At 32.4% G+C, this 25686-nt stretch overlaps 1 protein-coding gene and 1 long non-coding RNA gene across 2 annotated transcripts in view; both read left to right on the plus strand.

The window, feature by feature from the left end:
* Positions 1–25686, plus strand: part of Fas1 (fasciclin 1 Fas1 domain-containing) — a 269852-nt gene that overhangs the window by 96027 nt on the left and 148139 nt on the right. The window lies entirely within an intron of this gene.
* The window catches only part of LOC148176663 (uncharacterized), a 44463-nt gene continuing 34641 nt past the window's right edge, over positions 15865–25686 (plus strand). The window contains exon 1 of the long non-coding RNA XR_015770061.1: positions 15865–15905. This is a non-coding gene — a long non-coding RNA (uncharacterized LOC148176663). The remainder of the gene's footprint in view (positions 15906–25686) is intronic.

Genomic DNA, 25686 nt, shown 5'->3' on the forward strand with positions numbered 1-25686 from the left:
TGGCGGGAATTTCGGAGCTTTTTCACTTCAATTGTCTAATTTTAATTGTGACTTTACTTGAAATTCAGGAAAGTGGTTGACCACGTTCCAGTGATGTATGTGGAATTATTCGCTTGCTGCAATTTGGGGATTTTTAGTCGGGGGTTGGCAATGGAATTTAGAGGAGATTCGAGAAGTTTCATTACTCGATTTTTGTGGGGAAATTGTAATTCTATTTTAATTTCAAAATTGCCAAAGTTACAGAATTTCACACAAAAAGGTACAACAATTTCAAGGTACCAAAAATCGGACAAAATGTACAAATTCAGTTTCCGGTGCTAAAATTCTGTAATTTTGTACAACTGATTTACCTTGTCTAAGGCTGTAAGACCCGAAATCACACCGTTGTACTCTCAAGAAAAATTAAGAAATTTACAGAATTTCACAGGAGAGACTCAAACATTTTGGTAACAAAGTACGAAAAATTGTAAAAGTTTAATTTTAGGTGCTAAAATCCTGTAATTTTGTACAGTTGGTACACCTTGTCAGGAGCTGTAATGCTCGAAATTTCATTGTTTTACTGTCCACATTGCCAAAGTTACAAAATTTTCCACAAAACGATCAAACATTTAAGTTCACCAAAAAATAAAAAAATTAGAAAAATTTAATTTTTCGGTGCTAAAATTCTGTAATTTTGTGCAGTTGGTAATCCTTGTTAGAAGCTGTAATGCCCCAAATCTCACAGTTTTACTGCCAAAATTGCGAAAACATTTTAGTTCACCAAAAAATAAAAATTTGTAATATGTAATTCAGTTTACGGTGCTAAAATTCTGAAACTTTCTGCAGTTGGTAAACATGATCAGGAGCTGTAATGCTCAAAATCTCATCATTTAACTGTCCGAAATCTCATTGCTATTCTGTCCAAATTGCTAAAGTTACAGAATTTTGCAGAAAAGGTACAAACATTTGATTTCATCAAGAAATACAAATTTGTAAAAATTTAAGTTTTAGTGCTAACATTTTGTAATTTTGTACAGTTGGTAAGCCTTGCAAGAAGTTGTAATGCCCGAAATCTCGTTGTTTTACCATCAAAATTGTCAGTGTTACAGAATTTTACACAAAAGATCAAAAAAATTAGCCCAAGATTAAATAAAATTTTTTAAAAATTTAATTTACGGTGCTAAAATGTAATTTTATACATTTAGTACACCTTGTCAAAACCTGTAATACATGAAATGTCATTGTTTTGCAGTCAAAATTGCAAAAAGTTAGAGAATTTTACAGGAAAAGATTAAACATTTTGGTCCACCAAAAATTAAAAATTAGTAAAAATTCAATTTCCGGTGCTAAAATTCTGTAATTTTGTATAATTGGTACACCTTGTCAGGAACTGTAATCCTTGAAATCTCACTGCTTTACTGCCCAAATTGCCAAAGTTACAAAATTTTCCACAAAAAGATCAAACATTTGAGTTCACCAAAAAATAAAAATTTAGATCAATTTAATTTCCGGTGCTAAAATTTTGTAATTTTGTGCAGTTGGTAATATTTGTTAGAAACTGTGATGCCCCAAATCTCACAGTTTTACTGCTAAAATTGCCAAAGTTACAGAATTTTACAGAAAAGGTACAAACATTTATTTCACCAAGAAATAAAAAATTGTAAAAATTCAAGTTTTAGTGCTAAAATTTTGTAATTTTGTTCAGTTGGTAAGCCTTGCCAGAAGTTGTAACGCCGGTAATCTCGTTGTTTTGCCATCAAAATTGTCAATGTTACAGAATTTTACAGAAAAGATCAAACACTCCACCAAGAAATAAAAATTTGTAAAAATCCATTTTCCGATGCTAAAATTCTGTAATTTTGTACAGTTGGTACACCTTGTCAGGAGCTGTAATTGTCGAAATCTCATTGTTTTCCTGTCCAAATTGTCAAAGTTATAAAATTTTCTACAAAAAGAAAAAAACAGTTAAGTTCACCAAAAAATAAAAAATTAATTCTGTAATTTTGTGCAGTTGGTAATCCTTGTTAGAAGCTGTAATGCCCTAAATCTCACAGTTTTACTGCCAAAATTGCCAAAGTTACAGAATTTTACAGAGAGAGAACAAACATTTTAGTCCACCAAAAAATAAAAATTTGTAATAATTTAATTTCCGGTGCTAAAATGTTGAAATTTTTTGCAGTTGGTAAACATTGTCAGGAGCTGTAGTGCCCAAGATCTCATTATTTAACTGTCAAAATTGCCAAAGCTACAGAATTTTACAGGAAAAAACGAAACATTTTGGTCCACCAAAAATAAAAATTTGTTAAAATTCAATTTCCAGTGCTAACATTCTGTAATTTTGTACAGTTGGTAATTCTTGTTAGAAGTTGTAATGCCCCAAATCTCATTGTTTTACTGCCAAAATTGCCAAAGTTACAAAATTTTACAAAAAAGGTACACACATTTTATTTCACCAAGAAATAAAAAATTGTAAAAATTTAAGTTTTAGTGCTAACATTTGGTTATTTTGTATAGTTGGTAATTCTTGCTTGAAGTTGTAATGGCCGAAATCTCGTTGTTTTACCATCAAAATTGTCAATGTTACAGAATTTTACAGAAAAGATCAAACATATTAGTCCACCAAGAAATAAAAATTTGTAAAAATCCATTTTCCGGTGCTAAAATTTTGTAATTTTGTACAGTTGGTAAACCTTGTCAGGAGCTGTAGTGCCCAAAATCTGATTGTTTTACTGTCAAAATTGTCAAAGTTACAGAATTTGACAGAAAAGGAACAAACATTTTGGTCCACCAAAAATAAAAATTTGTAATACATAATTTAATTTCCGGTGCTAAAATGTTGACACTTCTTTCAGTTGGTAAACATAATCGGGAGCTATTATGCCCAAAATCTCATTATTTAACTGTCAAAATTGCCAAAATTTACAATTTACACAAAAGATCAAAAAAATTAGTCCAACATTAATTAACATTTTTTTTAATTTTCGTAAAAGTTCCGGTGCTAAAATGTTGTTGTAATTTTATACAGTTGGTACACTTTGTCAAAAGCTGTAATACCTGAAATGTCATTGTTTTGCAGTCAAAATTGCAAAAAGTTAGAGAATTTTACAGGAAAAGATTAAACATTTTGGTTCAGCAAAAATTAAAAATTAGTAAAAATTTAATTTCCGGTGCTAAAATTCTGTAATTTTGTATAATTGGTACACCTTGTCAGGACCTGTAATCCTCGAAATCTCTCTGCTTTACTGTCCAAATTGCCAAAGTTACAGAATTTTACAGAGAGGGAACAAACATTTTAGTCCACCAAAAAACAAAAATTTGTAATAATTTAATTTCCGGTGCTAAAATGTTGAAATTTTTTGCAGTTGGTAAACATTGTCAGGAGCTGTTGTGCCCAAGATCTCATTATTTAACTGTTAAAATTGCCAAAGCTACAGAATTTTACACAAAAGATCAAAAAAATTGGTTCAACATTAAATAAAATTTTTTTAAAATTCAATTTCCGGTGCTAAAATGTTGTATGTTTATATATATTTTGGTACACCTTGTCAAAAGCCGAAATACTTGTAATGTCATTATTTTGCAGTCGAAATTGCCAAAGTTACAGAATTTTACAGGAAAAAACGAAACATTTTGGTCCACCAAAAATAAAAATTTGTTAAAATTCAATTTCCAGTGCTAAAATTCTGTAATTTTGTACAGTTGGTAATTCTTGTTAGAAGCTGTAATGACTCAAATCTCATTGTTTTACTGCCAAAATTGCCAAAGTTACAGAATTTTACAAAAAAGGAACAAACATTTTGGTCCACCAAAAATAAAAATTTGTAATAATTTAATTTCCGGTGCTAAAATGTTGACACTTCTTTCAGTTGGTAAACATAACCGGGAGCTATTATGCCCAAAATCTCATTATTTAAGTGTCAAAATTGCCAAAATTTACAATTTACACAAAATATCAAAAAAATTAGTCCAACATTAAATAACATTTTTTTAAATTTTCGTAAAAGTTCCGGTGCTAAAATGTTGATGTAATTTTATACAGTTGGTACACTTTGTCAAAAGCTGTAATACCTGAAATGTCATTGTTTTGAAGTCAAAATTGCCAAAGTTACAGAATTTTAAAGGAAAAGATGAAACATTTTGGTCCACCAAAAATTAAAAATTTGGAAAAATTCAATTTCCGGTGCAAAAATTCTGTGATTTTGTACAGTTGGCAATCCTTGTCTGCAGCAGTAATCCCCGAAATCTCATCGCTTTACTGTCAAAATTGCAAAAAATAATCCAAATAAAATGAATAATCCTCTTCGTTCTTTCCTTATTTTGTCTGAACTCGTACGACAATGAAATGAATAATACGAAACGTCCGATCTTCAAATAGAATAAATGACATAATCTCCTCCACCGCGCGGTTATCACTGAACACTTTTAAATAGTTGATTAACCGTGACAGGACTAAATCAGTTTCGTGCGCCGAAAGAAAAACGCGATCAGAGTCGCCTTGGCGCAAAAGCGTTCCTCCACTATTTATTCCAACACTCGGTATGTAGTCGTGGACGTCTTCAAGTCTTTAATTATGAACGTCTTCTAAGTACAGGGCGCATGAAAATTAATGATGTCACCGGTCTATTTAATGGGACATTGACATTGTTCCTATTAAATTATTAACGGTTAGGGCAATGCATTGCGGTTCAGTTGGCACTTAACTGGCGGAAAACTACAGAAATTTGCAAAAAAACCGTTTTCGACTAATTGGGGAAAAACCCAGAAAACGGCACTTTCTTACGTAGTTGGCTGTGATTCGAACTCGGCCAACTAGATCTTCCCAGCCCCCTATGCATATGCAGTGGCCCCCATTAGTTTTGATGGATCGCAGTCGGCTGCCGTAACAAAAGCAATTGTGTCCTCGTCCGTGTTTGAAACATGTCCACATGTTTTATCTCGTTTCAGCCCAAACGAATACATCAAAAAATTAATCAAATTACAACGAGATGACAGTCGAAGGGATCTGTTGAATACACGAAACTAACAAAGCGCGTGTCACGTTCAGAAAGGGCGAAATAATTATTGCATAACCGCATCGTGTCTCTCCCTCCGATTTATCTCTTCAGGGTGGAAAGGTGCGGCGATTAAAGTTTCATAGGAGGGCTGTAAAAGCGGCGTTCGCGAAAAAACAGTTTTCTATGCAACTAAGGTGCTTACGATTTTACCTTTATGATCTTCCGATTTTTAACAAAAAGGTGTTACGACAAAATTATTTACTTGTAGATTCATATTTTCAATCTGAGGCAGCCGAGGCACCATAACTACACTTTTTTCTTCAATTTGATGGTTAATAGAACATATGTGCATGTGTATGCTTTTGCAAAATTTTTTGTTACTCCAGTTTTTTGCGGTCGAGGCATCCGAGGCACAGGAATTTTTATTATTTTGGATTTCAAAATTGTTAACAGATACGTGTAGTAACAAAATTTTTGTTTTATCATCATCATTAGGTCAATGTTTTTAGTCCGAGGCACCCGAGGCAGCATAATTTCAATGTTGTTTTAAATCTTACAGCTAATAAAACATACTTACTAATGTATTTTAAGTAATTATCCAAGGACCATGCCGTTACGGTGATTTTTTTAGCCCGATGCAAACAATGTTTAATATATTTTTTATTTTTTCTATTTTTGGTGTTTGGTAAAACATACCTAGTTATATTTTTCGATTCATTTACAACAAACTCAAATCAATATTTTGCTGCCTCGGTTATAATGACGATTTTTTCAAACCGAGGCAAGCAATTCCAAATTTATCTCTTCCTGGATAGAAAGGTACTCCAATATGATTTTCATGGGGCAACTGTATAAAGGGCGTTTTCAAAACGGGGCGCAAAAAATAATAGATTTATGTGAGACAACCGAGGCAGTAAGTTTTTACTTTTTAGGATCTTTCGATTGTTAACAAAAAGATGTAATAACAAAATTATTGATTTTTATTATTATTATTTATTCATTTTATTATTATTTTTTAATTCGATGGTTAATAAAACATACTTGGTAATGAATTTTAAAATATTGTAAAATAACCATGCTGGTATGGTGTTTTTTTCAGCCCGAGGCAATCATAATTTTGAATTTTTTATTTTAAATATTCCTTATTGTTAGTGAAGAATGGTGAATTATTTTTTTTTAATAAATTACAACGCTCTGTAAAAAATATATGTTTGTGCCTCGGCTATAATTATTCGTTTTACGGCTGGGGTAACTTTTATCTTTTTTATCTTATTATTGTCAATAAATAGGTGTCGAAACAAAATTATTGTTTTACCATCATTTCTAAGTTTTAATTTTTAGTCCGCGGCAGAGGAGGCACCATAACCACAATTTTTTCTCAAGTTTGACTGTTGACAAAGCATTCCTAGCAATGCATGGCAACAAAATTTAAATAATTAATCAAGTACCATAACGTTACGGTGATTGTTTTTCGTCCGAGGCAAATAAGGTATAGAAGTTTCCATTTTTTCGAAGTTGGCACAGAAACTTGGTACTTTGTTTTGAAGAAATAACAACGAATCCTAAAAAAAGGACCTCGCTATCTATAATAAGAAATAATAATTCAGCCCGAGGCACCCGATGCACCATAATTACAATCTTATCTTATATTTGGTGGTTAATGTATCTAGCAATCAATTGCAACAAATCTCAAATAACTGTCCATGTGCAATGCCGTTACGGTGATTTTTTTTAGCCCGAGGCAAACAACATATAAAATTTTTCATTTTTTTTGTGTTCGGTTGATAGTAAAACATGCCTAGTTAAATTTTTCGAATTCATTACACAAAATTCAAGAAAAAAAGTTGCCTCGGCCATATACAGTGATGATTTTTTTCAATCCGGGGCAATCGGGGCACTTTTTTTAACCGTTTAATAATAACAAAATTGCAATTTTCTTAGCTTAAAACCTTGAAATCCAAATAATTTGTTTTTCGAACCGAGCCAAACATCCTCAATTTAATCCTTCTGGATGAAAAGGAACGACCATAAAAATGTGATGAGACGATTATTAAAGCGGCGGGGCGTTGCATTTTCATGACGGGGCACAGAAAAAAAAGTTTTCTGTCACTTTTTAGAGCCGAGGCAATCGAGACACGGGAATTTTTACCCTTTTGGATCTTCTCATTAGTAACAAAAAAGCGTACCAACAAAATTATTATTTTTCCGATATTTTTAAATTGATATTTTAAGTCCGAGGAAGCCGAGGCAACATAATTGCCTTTTTTCTGACGTTTGATGATTAATAAAACATACCTAGCAATAAATAAAAACTAACTAACTTGCATAGTTAAATTTTTTGAATTATTTACACCAAATTCAAGAAAAAAAGTTACCGCGGCCATATACAGTGATGATTTTTTCAATCCGAGGCAATCGGGGCACTCTTTTCACCCGTTTAATAATAACAAAATTGCAACTTTCTCAGCTTAAAACTCACATATCCAAATAATTTGTTTTTCGACCCGAGGCAAGCGTTCTCAATTTAATCTTCCTGGATAAAAAGGTACGACCATAAAACTGTGATGAAACGATTGTTAAAGCGGCGGGGCGTTGCATTTTCATAATGGGGCACAGGAAAAAGAGTTTTCTGTCACTTTTTTATAGCCGAGGCAATCGACACACGGGAATTTTTACCCTTTTGTATCTTCTTATTGGTAACAAAAAAGCGTACCAACAAAATTATTATTTTTCTGATATTATTAAATTGATATTTTTAGTCCGAGGCAGCCGAGGCAACATAATTGCCTTTTTTTCTGACGTTTGATGATTAATAAAACATACCTAGCAATAAATAAAAACAAATTTTAAAGAATTATTTAAGTACGATGTGTTACGGTGATTTTTGTTCACCCGAGGCAAACAGTATATGAAATTTTACATTCTGTCGATGTTTCATAATTGGTAAAACTTGCATAGTCAAATTTTTTGAATTATTTACACCAAATTCAAGAAAAAAAGTTGCCTCGGCCATTGACAGTGATGATTCTTAAATGATAACAAAATTGCAACTTTCTCGGCTTAAAACCCACAAATACAAATAATTTGTTTTTCGACCCGAGGCAAACATCCTCAATTTAATCTTCCTGGATAAAAAGGTACGACCATAAAAATGTGATGAAACGATTGTCAAAGCGGCGGGGCGTTGAATTTTCATGACGGGGCATAGGAAAAAAGTTTTATGTCATTTTTTTAGAGCCGAGGCATTCGAGACACGGGAATTTTTACCCTTTTGGATCTTCTTATTGGGAACAAAAAAGCGTACCAACAAAATTATTATTTTTCCGATGTTATTAAATTGATATTTTTAGTCCGAGACAGTCGAGGCAACATAATTGCCTTTTTTTCTGACGTTTGATGATTAATAAAACATACCTAGCAGTAAATAAAAACAAATTTTAAAGAATTATTTAAGTACGATGTTGTTACGGTGATTTTTGTTCACCCGAGGCAAACAGTATACAAAAGTTTACATTCTGTCGACGTTTGGTAGTTGCTAAAACTTGCCTTGTTAAATTTTTTGAATTAATTACACCAAATTCAAGAAAATAAGGTTGCCTCAGCCATATACAGTGGTGATTTTTTCAATCCGAGGCAATCGGGGCACTCTTTTTAACCGTCTAATAAAAACAAAATTGCAACTTTCTTGGCTTAAAATCCACAAATCCAAATAATTTGTTTTTCGACCCGAGGCAAGCATCCTCAATTCAATCTTTCTGCATAAAAAGGTACGACCATAAAAACGTGATGAGACGATTGTCAAAGCGGCGGGGCGTTGCATTTTCATGACGGGGCACAGAAAAAAAAAGTTTTCTGTCACTTTTTAGAACCGAAGCAATCGAGACACGGGAATTTTTACCCTTTTGGATCTTCTTATTGGTAACAAAAAAGCGTACCAACAAAATTATTATTTTTCTGATATTATTAAATTGATATTTTTAGTCCGAGGCAGCCGAGGCAACATAATTGCCTTTTTTTCTGACGTTTGATGATTAATAAAACATACCTAGCAATAAATAAAAACAAATTTTAAAGAATTATTTAAGTACGATGTGTTACGGTGATTTTTGTTCACCCGAGGCAAACAGTATATGAAATTTTACATTCTGTCGATGTTTCATAATTGGTAAAACTTGCATAGTCAAATTTTTTGAATTATTTACACCAAATTCAAGAAAAAAAGTTGCCTCGGCCATTGACAGTGATGATTCTTAAATGATAACAAAATTGCAACTTTCTCGGCTTAAAACCCACAAATACAAATAATTTGTTTTTCGACCCGAGGCAAACATCCTCAATTTAATCTTCCTGGATAAAAAGGTACGACCATAAAAACGTGATGAAACGATTGTCAAAGCGGCGGGGCGTTGAATTTTCATGACGGGGCATAATAAAAAAAGTTTTATGTCATTTTTTTAGAGCCGAGGCATTCGAGACACGGGAATTTTTACCCTTTTGGATCTTCTTATTGGGAACAAAAAAGCGTACCAACAAAATTATTATTTTTCCGATGTTATTAAATTGATATTTTTAGTCCGAGACAGTCGAGGCAACATAATTGCCTTTTTTTCTGACGTTTGATGATTAATAAAACATACCTAGTAATAAATAAAAACAAATTTTAAAGAATTATTTAAGTACGATGTTTTTACGGTGATTTTTGTTCACCCGAGGCAAACAGTATACAAAAGTTTACATTCTATTGATGTTTGGTAGTTGCTAAAACTTGCCTAGTTAAATTTTTTGAATTAATTACACCAAATTCAAGAAAATAAGGTTGCCTCAGCCATATACAGTGGTGATTTTTTCAATCCGAGGCAATCGGGGCACTCTTTTTAACCGTCTAATAAAAACAAAATTGCAACTTTCTTGGCTTAAAATCCACAAATCCAAATAATTTGTTTTTCGACCCGAGGCAAGCATCCTCAATTCAATCTTTCTGCATAAAAAGGTACGACCATAAAAACGTGATGAGACGATTGTCAAAGCGGCGGGGCGTTGCATTTTCATGACGGGGCACAGAAAAAAAAAGTTTTCTGTCACTTTTTAGAACCGAGGCAATCGAGACACGGGAATTTTTACCCTTTTGGATCTTCTTATTGGGAACAAAAAAACATACCAACAGAATTATTATTTTTCCGATATTATTAAATAGATATTTTTAGTTCGAGGCAGCCGAGGCAACATAATTGCCTTTTTTTCTGACGTTTGATGATTAATAAAACATACCTAGCAATAAATAAAAACAAATTTTTAAAGAATTATTTAGGTACGATGTTGTTACGGTGATTTTTGTTCACCCGAGGCAAACAGTATATGAAATTTTACATTCTGTCGATGTTTGGGAGTTGGTAAAACATTATATATGGTTTTATTTTTTCCATTGATTACAACAAATTCTAAAAAATTGTTGCCTCGGTAGTATACAATAAAAAAAATCAGTTTGAGGCACTTTTTTTACTATTTAATAGTAAGCAAATTCCGAGTTTCTCAGCTTAAAAACCACAAATTCCAAGCAATTTTTATGTAAGGGTGATTTTTCGACCCGAGGCAAGCATCCCCAATTTATCTCTTCCTGGATGGAAAGGTAGGGCGATAAAATTTTCATAGGACAAATGTGCGATGGGCTATAAAAGCGGCGTGTTAAACTAACATTTCCCTTTTCATGACAGGCACAAAAAAGTCTTTTTACGTCCTCCGACTTTCCATTTAATTTTATTGTTTTAAATTTGATTCCTCACGAACGTGATCAAAAGAGTCGTCCGAGTTTCTCCAAGTCTTGTTAGTGACAGTTTCCAATGTCGTTAGAAAGAAATATAAGTCCAGTCCAACTTTTTGCAGCTTTTATCTCGAAATTAGTGCGATTATTCCTCGTCGAGATTTTCCCCGCCCGCCCTTAGATCTCATCGCAAACAAAAAATATTTGCTAACAAACCCTCGAGCACATTAAAGGGCCCCTCTAATTAATTTCTATGTTGTATTAATTAAAGTTGCAAAAGACGAGAGAACACCGGAAAAATCGATCGCTGATTAATTACAAATAGATGATCCTTTTATGAAAACGCTTGTGGAGATCGGATGACGTATCTGTGCACTGGTAAATCGGCGACTGTCGCCGCCCGCCAAGCTGCTGCTTTATGAATGGCTGTGATAAATTGGTTCATTGAACAGTGAACGGAAGCGGAGATGATTGTCCATGCTGTGAAAGCATTGTTGGGTTGTTTAGAAGACTTCGGGACAGCGGCCGTGCGAGTGACACGAAAATCTGCTCGTAATTGCCGGAAAACGGGGTTTTACAAAGGCGGAAAAGTCGCCGAGGCGGCGGCCGAGGCAGGGGAAATAAAAATATTAAAATATATTGAATGGAATTATAAATAGATGTGTATCATCGGTCCGAGGCAAACGAGTCGCTTGAATATGATAGAGAAATGAGTTTTTCGATCTGAGGCAACCGAGGCACAAGAAATATTGGATGCGGAGGCACTAAAATTACATCTTTTTGTAAATTGTGACTTTTAGTAAGACTATTTTAGCAGACTTTGTACAAATTATAAGTCATTTCTGTAAGACCGCTGTAAGGACAGTTTTTTCTGTCCGAGGCAATCGTTTTAAGTTTTTCGGTGTGAGAGGTTTTTTCTTAATTTTGATTGTAAAACAACTGAATTTCGGGCATTTCAGCTTCTAACTAAGCATACCAACTGTACAAAATTACAAAATTTTAGCACCGAAAATTAAATTTTTACAGACTTTTAGATTTTCGTGAAAATGTTTGATCGTTTTCTGTGAAATTCTGTAACTTAGGCAGTTTTGACAGTAAAACAGTGAGATTTTGGGCACTACAACGTCTGACAAGATCTAGAAACTTAAATTTTTACAAATTTTTACTTTTTGGTAAACTAGAATGTTTGTACTTTTTATATAAAGTTCTGTAACTTTGATAATTTTGACAGTAAAACGGTGAAATTTTGGGCACTACAGGTACTGACAAGGTGTACCAACTGTACAAAATTATAGAATTTTAGCACTACAACTTGAATTTTTGCAAATTTTAATTTTTTTTTGGTCTAAAATGTTTGATCCTTTTCTGTAAAATTCTGTAACTTTGACAATTTTGACACTAAAACAATAAAATTTCGAGCGTTACTTTTCCAGACAAGTTTTACCAACTATACAAAATTTCAGAATTTTAGCACTGGAACTTGAATTTCTACAAATTTTTATTTTTTGGTAAACTAGAATGTTTGTACCATTTCTGTAAAGTTCAGTAACTTTGACAGTTTTGACAGTAAAACAGTGCGATTTCAGACAATACAGCGTCTGACAAGGTTTACCAACCGAACAAAATTACAGAATTTTAGCACCGAAACTTGAATTTATACAATTGTTTAGCTTTTGTTGAATGTTTGTTTCAAAATGTTTGTTTCAAAATTTCAAAATTTTTACAGTAAAACAATGAGATTTTGAGCACTACAACTCCTGACAAGGTTTACCAACTATACAATATTTCAGAATTTTAGCCCCAGAACAGAAATTTTACAAATTTTTATTATTTGAAGGACTAAAATTTTTGTACTTTTCTTTTGTAAAATTTTGTCACTTTTGCAATTTTGAGAGTAAAACAATGAGATTTCGGGCATTACAACTCCTGACAAGGTTTACCAACTGTACAAAATTACGGAATTTTAGCACCGCAAATAGAATTTTTGAAAATTTTTAATTTTTGATGGACTAACATATTTGAACTTTTTTTGTAAAATTTTGTAACTTTCACAATTTTGGCACTAAAACAATGAGATTTTGAGAATTACTTTTACAGACAAGGCCTACCAACTGTACAAAATTTCAGAATTTTAGCCCCAGAACTTGAAATTTTACAATTTTTATTTTTTGGTGGATTAAAATCTTTTCTGGAAAGTTCTATAACTTTGGCAATTTTGACAGTTAATCATTGAAATTTTAGCCATTATAACTTCTGACTAAGTTTACCAACTGTACAGATTTTCGGAATTTTACCAACGGAAATTGAATTTTTACAAATTTTTATTATTTGGAGGACTAAAATGTTGTACTTTTCTTTTGTAAAATTCTGTAACTTTTGCAAATTTGAGAGAAAAACAATGAGATTTCGGGCATTACAACTCAGGACAAGGTTTACCAACTGTACAAAATTGCGGAATATTAGCACCGGAAATAGAATTTTTGAAAAATTTCTATTTTTGATGGACTAAAATATTTGATGTTTTTTCGTAAAATTTTGTAACTTTCACAATTTTGACAGTAAAACAATGAGATTTTGAGCATTACTTTTCCAGACAAGGCCTACCAACTCAACAAAATTTCAGAATTTTAGTCCAAGAACTTGAAATATTACAAATTTTTATTTTTTGTTGAACTAAAATTTTTTCTGGAAAGTTCTGTAACTTTAGCAATTTTGACAGTAAAACATTGAAATTTTGGCCATTATAACTTCTGACTAGGTTTACCAACTGTACAAATTTTCGGAATTTCAGCAACGGAAATTGAATTTTTACAAATTTTTATTATTTGGAGAACTAAAATGTTTGTTCTTTTCTTTTGTAAAATTCTGTAACTTTTACAATTTTGAAAGTAAAACAATAAGATTTTGGGCATTACAGCTCCTGATAGGGGTTACCAACTGTACATAATTACGGAATTTTAGCACCGGAAATAGAATTTTTGAAACTTTTTTAATTTTGGTGGACTAAAATATTTGATCTTTTTTTGTAAAATTTTGTAACTTTCACAATTTTGACAGTAAAGCAATAAGATTTTGAGCATTACTTTTCCAAACAAGACCTACCAACTGTACAGAATTTTAGAATTTTAGCCCCAGAACTTGAAATTTTACAAATTTTTATTTTTTGTTGAACTAAAATTTTTTCTGGAAAGTTCTGTAACTTTAGCAATTTTGACAGTAAAACATTGAAATTTTGGCCATTATAACTTCTGACTAGGTTTACCAACTGTACAAATTTTAGGAATTTTAGCAACGGAAATTGAATTTTTACAAATTTTTATTATTTGGAGAACTAAAATGTTTGTTCTTTTCTTTTGTAAAATTCTGTAACTTTTACAATTTTGAAAGTAAAACAATAAGATTTTGGGCATTACAGCTCCTGATAGGGGTTACCAACTGTACATAATTACGGAATTTTAGCACCGGAAATAGAATTTTTGAAATTTTTTTAATTTTGGTGGACTAAAATATTTGAACTTTTTTTGTAAAATTTTGTAACTTTCACAATTTTGGCAGTAAAACAATGAGATTTTGAGAATTACTTTTCCAGACAAGGCCTAGCAACTGGACAAAATTTCAGAATTTTAGCCCCAGAACTTGAAATTTTACAATTTTTATTTTTTGGTGGATTAAAATCTTTTCTGGAAAGTTCTATAACTTTGGTAATTTTGACAGTTAATCATTGAAATTTTAGCCATTATAACTTCTTACTAAGTTTACCAAATGGACAGATTTTCGGAATTTTACCAACGGAAATTGAATTTTTACAAATTTTTATTATTTGGAGGACTAAAATGTTTGTACTTTTCTTTTGTAAAATTCTGTAACTTTTGCAATTTTGAGAGAAAAACAATGAGATTTCGGGCATTACAACTCAGGACAAGGTTTACCAACTGTACAAAATTACGGAATTTTAGCACCGCAAATAGAATTTTTGAAAATTTTTAATTTTTGATGGACTAATATATTTGAACTTTTTTTGTAAAATTTTGTAACTTTCACAATTTTGGCAGTAAAACAATGAGATTTTGAGAATTACTTTTCCAGACAAGGCCTAGCAACTGGACAAAATTTCAGAATTTTAGCCCCAGAACTTGAAATTTTACAATTTTTATTTTTTGGTGGATTAAAATCTTTTCTGGAAAGTTCTATAACTGTGGCAATTTTGACAGTTAAACAGTGAAATTTTAGCCATTATAACTCCTGACATGGTTTACCAACTGTACAAAATTACGAAATTTTTGCACCGGAAATAGAATATTTTAAAATTTTTTATTTTTTGCTGGACTAAAATATTTGATCTTTTTTTATAAAATTTTGCAACTTTAGCAGTTTTGACAGTAAAACAGTGACATTTTGGGCGTTAAAGCTTCAGACAAGGACTACCAATTGTACAAAATTACAGAATTTTAGCACTAGAAATAAAATTTTTGCAACTTTGTATTTATTATTTTACGAAAGTTTTTGATCTTTTTCTATAAAAATTCTTTAATTTTAGCAATTTTGACAGCAAAACAATGAGATTTCCAACAAGGTTCACCAACTGTACAAATTCAAATTTCCGTATTACTCATTTCATTGTCGTACGAGCTCAGACAAAATAAGAAAAGAACGACGAGGATTATTAATTTCTATTGTTTATTAATAAAATGGTAGTCGCGTTTAAATTATGGTTTTAATTTCAGAATTCCTTGCGAGGGAATGAAGGGGAAGTGGCGAGTTATTCACTTCTTTAAGGGGGGTGTTCGATAAAAACGTCAAGTTGGCGTTGCTTCTTTACTAACATTATCAACTCTGGCTGTGATAAGTCCAGACAAACAAACAAAACAACTGAGAAATGACACTTCGTACACGACATAACCCCAAATGGCGGTACTTTGTGTAACAAGAGCGCGAAGAAATCTGAATAAAACGAAACGATATTTTGATATAATGAGAATTTCTTCGCCGCATCATTACGTCGAATCTCGATCTGTCATCACTTCGAAAACTCATTACGTAACGATGACGTCACAGCACTCCTGATAAAAACGCATTTTTTCCCCTCGCCGCCCAATTTCCGATGCATTGAATTAAAAACGATTTTCATTTGTTTCAGGTACGTTCCGACTTTTAACGAATCGATCGCATCGCCGGTGAGTAAAACAATAAATTTCTGTTTCGCTTTTGTTTCCAACGACCAATTAGGGGCGAGTTGGTCCCGCGAGGTGACATCAAAACAAAACTTCCCTAAGAAAACTTAACGGACAGTTTACGATCGTTGGGGATTTTATTCGGGTGCGGTTGGTACCAGTGAATTCGATGCGATTTTGTTAATTCGCCTCGGGCGATTTCCGTTGTTCTATGCCACCTTAGATGTGGTGGATGTTAATCGAAATCGAGTTTGCTTGAGTTTCATGGAAATATCAAGCCGTTCTGTAGTGCCATTGTTGGGATTTGGGGGTAATTACCCCGCCGGGGGTGAAAATCCACCCCCCATTACACGCAGGGCGAAAAACAACAAAATAGTTTGGAGGCCACCCTGTATATGTAGTATATTGCGCGCGAAGCGAAAAAAATTTTTTTTTTTTGCCCGAGAAGATTTTGCCCCCGAGACGGAGCGCGGCGAAAACTCGCAGCCTTCTTCGATTCCGGGCGGGTTGTAGTTATTATTTGTCGGAATGTGAAAGGATCGGAGTTTCCGCGCGATAGAATCCGTGCGACACGTTCTAAAAGTTTCCGTGTCGTCGAGTTCCGTTTTGTGTTGGGTAAAATAAACGAGATTTCCTCTCTGTGATGTTGAAAATTCGCCATTACAGCACAATTTTGTCGTAATGAATTTGTAATGTTGAAAAATAAACTTTGATAATACCCGCAGCGCTGGGACTTTTGTTGTTCGGAATCGTTCAACCGGGCCAAATCGCGCCGCAGTGGACGTTAAAACGCTTTGTACAAACCGAAAATGCGATAAAACGAAAAAAGTTTATAATAGTATTTTGTGGAGCAAGTGCGCAAAATCGGGTTTTATCGCCCGAGAGTCGGGTTTTACGGACGAGGCGTGGTGAACGGATTTTCGGAGAGGTCGATTTTCGTCAATTGGAAAAGCGGGTTTATGATCACTGTTATCACGTTCTTGGAGATAAGGGCGGTAATCCGAGGAGGATTTCTTTTGCTCGACGTAAATAATACGAAATTTACGGGGATCTGAGCTGGGGAAAGGTCGGGCGGTAATCCGGGGAAATACGCAAATTGGGGAATAAACGTGAGACGATTTTTAAGGGTTTATTGAAAACCGGGTTAAGTGTTAAAGTTTTAGGGGTGGCTATGGAAAGGGCGGGAGATGTGGAATCTAGTATGTATGTAAAAGAGGTTACGAAATGTTTAGGAATTTTTGTAACTGTACAACATTATAAAATAACAAAATTTTAGCACTAGAACTTGAATATTTTGAACATTTTATTTGTTGGTGGACTAAAATTTTACTTTTTCTTTAACATTTTGTAACTTTGGCAATTTTGACAGTAAAACAATGAGATTTGAGGCATGACTGCTTCTGACAAGGTCTACCAACTGTACAAAATTACAGAATTTTAGCACTGGAATTTGAATTTTTACAAATTTTTGTTTTTTGGAGGATTAAAATGTTTCTAATTTTTCTGTAAAATTCTGTAACTTTGGCAATTTTGACAGTAAAACAATGAGATTTTAGACATTACAACCTTTGACAAGGCCTACCAACTGTAGAAAATGTCAGAATTTTAGCACTTGAAGTTGAATTTTTACAAATTTTTGGTTTTTGGTGGACTAAAATGTTTCTACTTTTGCTGTAAAATTCTGTAATTTTGACAATTTTGACAGTAAAACAATGAGATTTCGGACATTACAACCTTTGACAAGGCCTACCAACTGTAGAAAATGTCAGAATTTTAGCACTTGAAGTTGAATTTTTACAAATTTTTGGTTTTTGGTGGACTAAAATGTTTCTACTTTTGCTGTAAAATTCTGTAATTTTGACAATTTTGACAGTTAAACAATGAGATTTTGGGCAATATAACCTCTGATAAATTTTACCAACTGTAGAAAATTACAGAATTTTAGCATCGGAATTCGAATTTTTACAAATTTTTATATTTTGGTGGGCTACAATTTTTAATCCTTTTCTGTAAAAATCTGTAACTTTGACAATTTTGACACTAACACAATGAGATTTCGGATATTACAACCTTTGACAAGGCCTACCAACTGTAGAAAATGTCAGATTTTTAGCATTTGAAGTTGAATTTTTAAAAAATGTTTGGTTTTAGGTGGACAAAAGTATTTCTACTTTTTCTGTAAAATTCTGTAACTTTGGCAATTTTGACAGTAAAACAATGAGATTTCGAGAGTTACTTCTCCAGACAAGAACTACCAACCGTACAAAACTTCAAAATTTTAGCACTTGAAGTTGAATTTTTACAAATTTTTGGTTTTTGGTGGACCAAAATGTTTCTACTTTTGCTGTAAAATTCTGTAATTTTGACAATTTTGACAGTTAAACAATGAGATTTATGGCACTATAACCTCTGATAAATTTTACCAACTGTAGAAAATTACAGAATTTTAGCATCGGAACTTGAATTTTTACAAATTTTTAAATTTTGGTGGTCTACAATTTTTAATCCTTTTCTGTAAAAATCTGTAACTTTGACAATTTTGACACTAAGACAATGAGATTTCGGACATTACAACCTTTGACAAGGCCTACCAACTGTAGAAAATGTCAGATTTTTAGCATTTGAAGTTGAATTTTTAAAAAATTTTTGGTTTTAGGTGGACAAAAGTATTTCTACTTTTTCTGTAAAATTCTGTAACTTTGGCAATTTTGACAGTAAAACAATGAGATTTCGAGAGTTACTTCTCCAGACAAAAACTACCAACTGTACAAAATTTGAAAATTTTAGCACTTGAAGTTGAATTTTTACAAATTTTTGGTTTTTTGTGGACTAAAATGTTTCTACTTTTGCTGTAAAATTCTGTAATTTTGACAATTTTGACAGTTAAACAATGAGATTTATGGCACTATAACCTCTGATAAATTTTACCAACTGTAGAAAATTACAAAATTTTAGCATCGGAACTTGAATTTTTACAAATTTTTAAATTTTGGTGGATTACAATTTTTCATCCTTTTCTGTAAAATTCTGTAACTATGACAATTTTAACAGTAAAACAATGCGATTTAGGTCATTATTACCTCTGATAAAGTTTACTAACTGTAGAAAATTACAGAATTTTAGCACCGGAAATCGAATGTTTACAAATTTTTATATTTTGGTGGGCCACAATTTTTAATTCTTTTCTGTAAAAATCTGTAATTTTGTCAATTTTGACACTAAACCAATGAGATTTTGGACAATACAACCTCTGACAAAGTCTACCAACTGTAGAAAATTTCAGAATTTTAGCACTAAAAGTTGAATATTTACAAATTTTTGTTTTTTCGTGGACTAAAATATTTGTACTTTTTCTGTAAAATTCTGTAACTTTGGAAATTTTGATAGCAAAACAATGAGATTTTGGCCATTACAACTTCTGTCAAAATTTTCAGAATTTTAACACTTTAACACTTTTAACATTTGAACTTGAACACATTTTTACAATTTTTTGGTTTTCGATGGACTAAAATGTTTCTACTTTTTCTATAAAATTCTGTAACTTTGATAATTTTGACAGTAAAATAATGAGATTTAGGGCATTGTAACCTCTGATAAAGTTTACCAACTGTAGAAAATTACAGAATTTTGGCACCGGAAATCGAATTTTTACAAATTTTTATTTCTTGGTGGACTAAAATGTTTGTACCTTTTCTGTAAAGTTCTGTAACTTTGGCAATTTCGACAGTAAAACAGTAAGATTTGGGGAATTACAACTTCTGACAAGGTTTACCAACTGTACAAAATTACAGAATTTTAGCACCAGAAGTTGAATTTTTACAAGTTTTTGTTTTTTGGACTAAAATGTTTGTACCTTTTCTGTAAAGTTCTGTAACTTTGGCAATTTTGACAGTAAAGCAATGAGATTTCGGGCGTTACAACTTCTGACAAGAACTACCAACTGTAGAAAATTACAGAATTGTAGCACCCGAACTTGAATTTTTACAAATTTTTGTTCTTTGATGGACAAAAAAATTATCTTTTCTCTAAAATTTTGTAACTTTGGCAATTTTTACAGTAAAACAATGACATTTGGGGAATTACAATTTCTAACAAGGTTTGCCAACTGTACGAAATTACAGAATTTTAGCACCGGAAATTGCATTTTTACAAGAGTTTATTTTTCTTCTTTTTCTTTTTGTAAAATTCTGTAACTTTGTCAATTTTGATAGTAAAACAATGAAATTTCGGCCGTTACAGCTCCTGACCAGGTGTGCCAACTGTACAAAATCACAGAATTGTTCCACCTGAAATTGACTTTTTACAGATTTGTGTAGCTACTTTTCTTTCCCATTGAAACTTCAGTTTTGTCGCGTTTTTGTCACAAGCATTATGAACTCATAAGCCATTTAGCGAAATATTGTCTCAAACAGATTTCCTCCAGTCCAAAGAACTCCTTAATGAATTATGTAAAACGCCAATGAATAAAACATAAAATAATTCGTCCGGTGCCGTTGGCACTAGTGAAGTCTTTCCCCATCGATAACTACAAAACAAAGTAAATCCCCGGAATTCCCCAAGCCGGCTGCCTTTCAAATACTTGACATTTTATTGTGTCTGAAGCAAAGTATCGAAAAAGCCACTTTCAAGATCTAACTTCATTTAGTTTTTCCAATTTGCATCGTTCGTTTCCTTCCGAGCTCGTTCAAACTAACGAAAGACGTTTAAATTAGCATTGGAAAAGTCTTCTTTTCACCGAACGAAATTCGAATCTCGTGGCCAGAAATTGCAAATTAGTGCCAGAAAACAGCTTCTTCTGCCTCGGCTTATAAAAATTTCATTTGAAAAATTCGCCGCCCTTAATAACTTCCGAAGGGGTGAATTTACATGGCGAAATGACTGCAATTTGTTGGGCTTGGATGAAATAAACATGGGAAACGGGGATGACTTTTCTGCATTTTTCTTCCAGTTGTGTTGGTTTTCTAAAGGAAAATTGTCTCCTGATTCTGAATCCGAAGCCCGTTTTCCTCCATCAGGTCAGGACTCGGAGATATTTGCAAAATAAGTTATTTTGAGCGCCCCGCATTCACTTTTGTTTTTTTCCTGTTTTGCTCAATAAGCTGCAAAATTACGAAATTCGCTAATATATCATTGGAAAGGCAATTAAATGAGCTTTCCAACGAAGTATAGAAGTCGCAGGTAGAGTTAGTTTTCGCCGAGATATTTGAGAAAAACTGATGAAAATTTCGAACGATTTTTCAGAACTTGTCAAAAAAATGGTAAAAACCGCAAAAAACTGTTATTTATTGACGTAGGTAAAACCTTCGCACAGTTTTGGATTCCTCGTGAAATTCTGCGTTTAATGAGCACTGATCAACTTGAGTTTGCTTCACAAATAATTAAAATATATTGAATTATGTTTTTATAGGATCTTTTCGTAAGTTATTTTTTATCGAACTTTTTCGGTGTAAAAATGACGTTTAATGTCATTGAGTCCTACATTGGTTGAAAGAGCAGCTCGAGATCAATCAACTAGCCAAATTTCAGATTGATAGGTCAACTAGTTTACGAGTGGCGGTCAAAAAACAAAAAATTCAAAATTTTGACTGGGATTTAAAAAAAAATCGACTATCGAATTTTGGAAATCTGAAAGCGGAGGAACAAAAACGTAGGAAAAACAATAGCAAAAACCGCATTTTTTTATCTGTCATAATTCCAGAGATATCGACACTAATTTTTCCGGAGCTTTAAACTGTTTGTCCTTGAAACTTCAAACGTTTCTAATTCGGTTATTCGGTGACGGAAGTGGAAAATTCTCACAGTTTTGGATTTGTCGTGGAATTCTGCGTAGAATGAGCACAAATAATTTTAATTTGCTCCATAAATAAGCGAGATATAGACCGAATTAGAATTAGAACTGTAAGTCTTTCTTATCGTAAGGTTGCTGCTACGTTCTAAGTTGAAAAAAAAAGTTACATTTTTGAAATTGAAATATGTGAGACCAGATTCTTAAGTAAAAGACTTTGAGGAAAACGATGATAAAAACCGCATCTATTTATCTGACTTAGTTACGGAGATATTCAGGTTCTAATATTGACAAACAAATTTCTTTTAATAGTAAAGTTGTTCTACTTTTTAGGTTAAAGAAAACGAAAAATTTTCTAATTTTGAACATGTAAAAGCGGATTCTTAAGTAAAAAAGTGCAAGGAAAACGATGGTCAAAACCCCTTTTTTATAATTTCTTTAGTTTCGAAGTTATCGAGATTTATACATATAGAAATTAACAATTTACCATACGCAACTTTAGACGGTTCTAATTCGGTTATTTATTGACATACATGAAAATGTCGCCCAGTTTTGGATTCTGCGTAAAATTCTGCGTAAAATGAGTACCAGTAGTTTAAGTTTGCTATGAAAACAAGCGAGATATCGAGGTTTATCCAAACAGGAACTAAAACTTCACTATTAGAAATCCTTCATCCAGCTAGCCGTGACACGTCAAAACTGTCTGTTTCTCCAGAGCCAACTCTTCGAAACTCCTCAACGTCATCCATATTAATATCACATTATATTAAATGTAAACAGATAAAGTCGGGCGGCTTTGCAACTCAAATAAAATTTTCCCTCTCGCTTACCTTCCTTTCCGTTTTTTGAAATGGAAATGTTTACGTGGAAAGAAAAATCGAATTCGGCTTGTTTACCTCTCGAACGGTTTGGAGAAAATAATAAGCGGAAAAAGTTCAAGGGATAGACGAAGACGAATCGAGGGATGCGAAATTTGTTGGGGGTAGATTCGATTTGCATTTGTTTCACTTTGGCAACGTGATAAAGTAGAAATGAGAAATTGAGTCTTTTATTACGGCGAATCAACAGAGGAGGCTGGGACAATATTTTTTTTATTGATTTGAGGCGGAAAATATGCAAAAAAAATATGCATAATTCTAACGATTTTTGACGATTTAAAGACACAATCTTGGATTTTTAAAGATTCCCGAGAAGACTCTTAAAAACTGATGGAAACTTGGATGGAAAAATATCCAAAATAAGCAATTTTGTAAAAATTTATTTTCCGGTGCTACAATTCTGTAATTTTGTACAGTTGGTAAACCTTGTCCGAAGCTCTCATGGCCCCAAATACTATTGTTTTAATGTTAAAATTGCCAAAGTTACACAATTTTACAAAAAAAGATCAAATATTTTAGTCCACTAAAAATAAAAAAATTTCAAAAATTCCATTTCCGGTGCTAAAACTTTCCAGAAAAGATTTTAGTCCATCAAAAAATAAAAATTTGTAAAATTTCAAGATCTGGGGCTAAAATTCTGAAATTTTGTACAATTGGTAGGCCGTGTCTGAAGCTGCAGTGCCGGAAATTTCCTTGTTTTACTGTCAAAATTGGCAAAGTTTTTTTTGATTATACTTGTTTTGTCAACCTCAAATCCAAAAATTCGAAAATTTTAAAAATGTGCAACCTGCGAATTTTTCTATTCAAATGAAATATCAGTTCAAAGAAACTCTTTTTTTAACTACTTAAACCTCAATATCTCCGGAACTAAGACAGATAGAAAAATGCGATTTTCACCATCGGTTTCCTCGCACTTTTTTACTTAAGAATCAAGTCTTACATTTGCCAAATTTGAAAATTTTATATTTTTTTCAACTTAAAATATTACATCTGTCAGGAATTTTGTTGTCACTATTTGAACGTCAATATCTCCGGAACTAAGACAGATAGAAAGATTAGGTTTTTACCCCCGTTTTCTTCGCAGTTTTTTACCTAAGAATCCTGTTTTACATATTCCAAATTCAAATTTTTTTATTTTTGTTTTATCCTAGAAATTAAAACGTAACAGGAAACAATTTTTTTCACTATTTAAACCTCAATATCTCCGGAACTAAGACAGATAGAAAAATGCGATTTTCACCATCGGTTTCCTTGCACTTTTTTACTTAAGAATCCAGTCTTACATTTGCCAAATTTAAAAATTTTATATTTTTTTCAACTTAAAATATGACATCTGTCAGGAATTTTTTTTTCACTCTTTGGACGTCAATATCTCCGGAACTAAAACAGATAGAAAGATTATCTTTTTACCACCGTTTTCCTCGCAATTTTTACCTAAGAATCCTATTTTACATATTTCAGATTCAAATTTTTTAATTTTTTTTTATCCTAGAAATTGAAACATAACAAGAAACTCTTTTTTTAACTACTTAAACCTCAATATCTCCGGAACTAAGACAGATAGAAAAATGCCATTTTCACCATCGTTTCCCCCGCATTTTTTTACTTAAGAATTCGTTTGTACATAATGCAAACTCAGAAATTTCATTTTTTTTTTTGGTCTAGCAAATCAAACCTTTCAGGAAACTTTTTTCCAATATTTGATCCTTAATATCTCCGGAACTAAGACAGATAGGAAAATGCGGTTTTTACCATCGTTTTCCTAGCGAAGTTTTACCTAAGAATCCGCTCTTACATAGTCCAAATTCAAACTTTTTTTGTATTTTTTTTTTATTTAAAAGGTAGCAGTTACCTTACGATTAATAAGACTTATGTTTCCAAGTCGAATTCGGTCGATATCTCGCTTATTTGAGTAGTATAATTTAAACTATTTGTGCTCATTTTACGCAGAATTTCACGCAAAGTCTAAAACTATGTAGTATTTTTACGTGCGACTATAAATATCCGAATTAGAAGCATTGAAAGTTGCGGATTAAAAGTTTTTAGTTCCTATATGTATAAACCTCGATAACTCTAAAACTATGAGAGATAAAAAGATGCAGTTTTTACCATCGTTTTTCTTGAGTTTTTCTAGTTAAGAATCCTCTCTTATATAATTCAATTTCGAAAATTTAATAGTTTTTTCGACGTAGAACGCAGCAGCTACTTTACGATAAGGAAGACTTACAGTTCTAAGTCTAATTCCGTCAAAATCTCACTTATTTGAAGAGTAAATTTCAATTACTTGTGCTCATTTTACGCAGAATTTCACGCAGAATCCAAAACTGTGCGTCTTTTTCACGTGCGTCCACAAATAATAGAATTATAAGCGTTAAATTTTGCGGATAAAAATAATAAAATAAAATAATAAAAATTTTTAGTTCTTATATGATTAAAAACCACCATATCTCGTTTATTTCGGGGCAAATTTAAACAATTGGTACTCATTTTACGCAGAATTTCACGCAGAATCCAAAACTGGGTGACACTTTCACGTACGTCAATAAATAACCGAATTAGAGACGTTTAACGCTGCGGGTAGTAAATTTTTAGTTCCTCTATGCGTAAACCTCGATTTCTTATTTTTTCGTGAAATTTACGATATGTGTGCTCATTTTACGCAGAATTCCATGCAGAATTCAAAACTGTGCGTCTTTTTCACATGCGTTCTCAAATAACAGAATTATAAGCGTTTACTTTTGCTGATAAAAATATTTAGTTTTTATATGATTAAAAACCTCCATATCTCGTTAATTTCGGGGTAAATTTAAACAATTGGTACTCATTTTACGCAGAATTTCACGCAGAATCCAAAACTGGGTGATATTTTCACGTACGTCAATAAATAACCGAATTAGAGACGTTTAAAGCTGGGGGTAGTGAATTTTGAGTTCCCCTATGCATAAACCTCGATATCTCGCTTATTTTTTCATGAAATTTGCGATATTTGTGCTCATTTCACGCAGAATTTCATGCAGAATCTAAAACTGAGCAATGATGTCAGGTTCGTCAATAAATAACCGAATTAGAAGCGTTCACAAACAATCCAAAACTACGACTTGATTTTCTGTTCAAGCCAACA

The sequence above is a fragment of the Gnatocerus cornutus genome, chromosome 4, assembly GCF_029298725.1.
Source record: "Gnatocerus cornutus isolate USDA-ARS CGAHR chromosome 4, icGnaCorn1.1, whole genome shotgun sequence".
NCBI lineage: Eukaryota > Metazoa > Arthropoda > Insecta > Coleoptera > Tenebrionidae > Gnatocerus > Gnatocerus cornutus.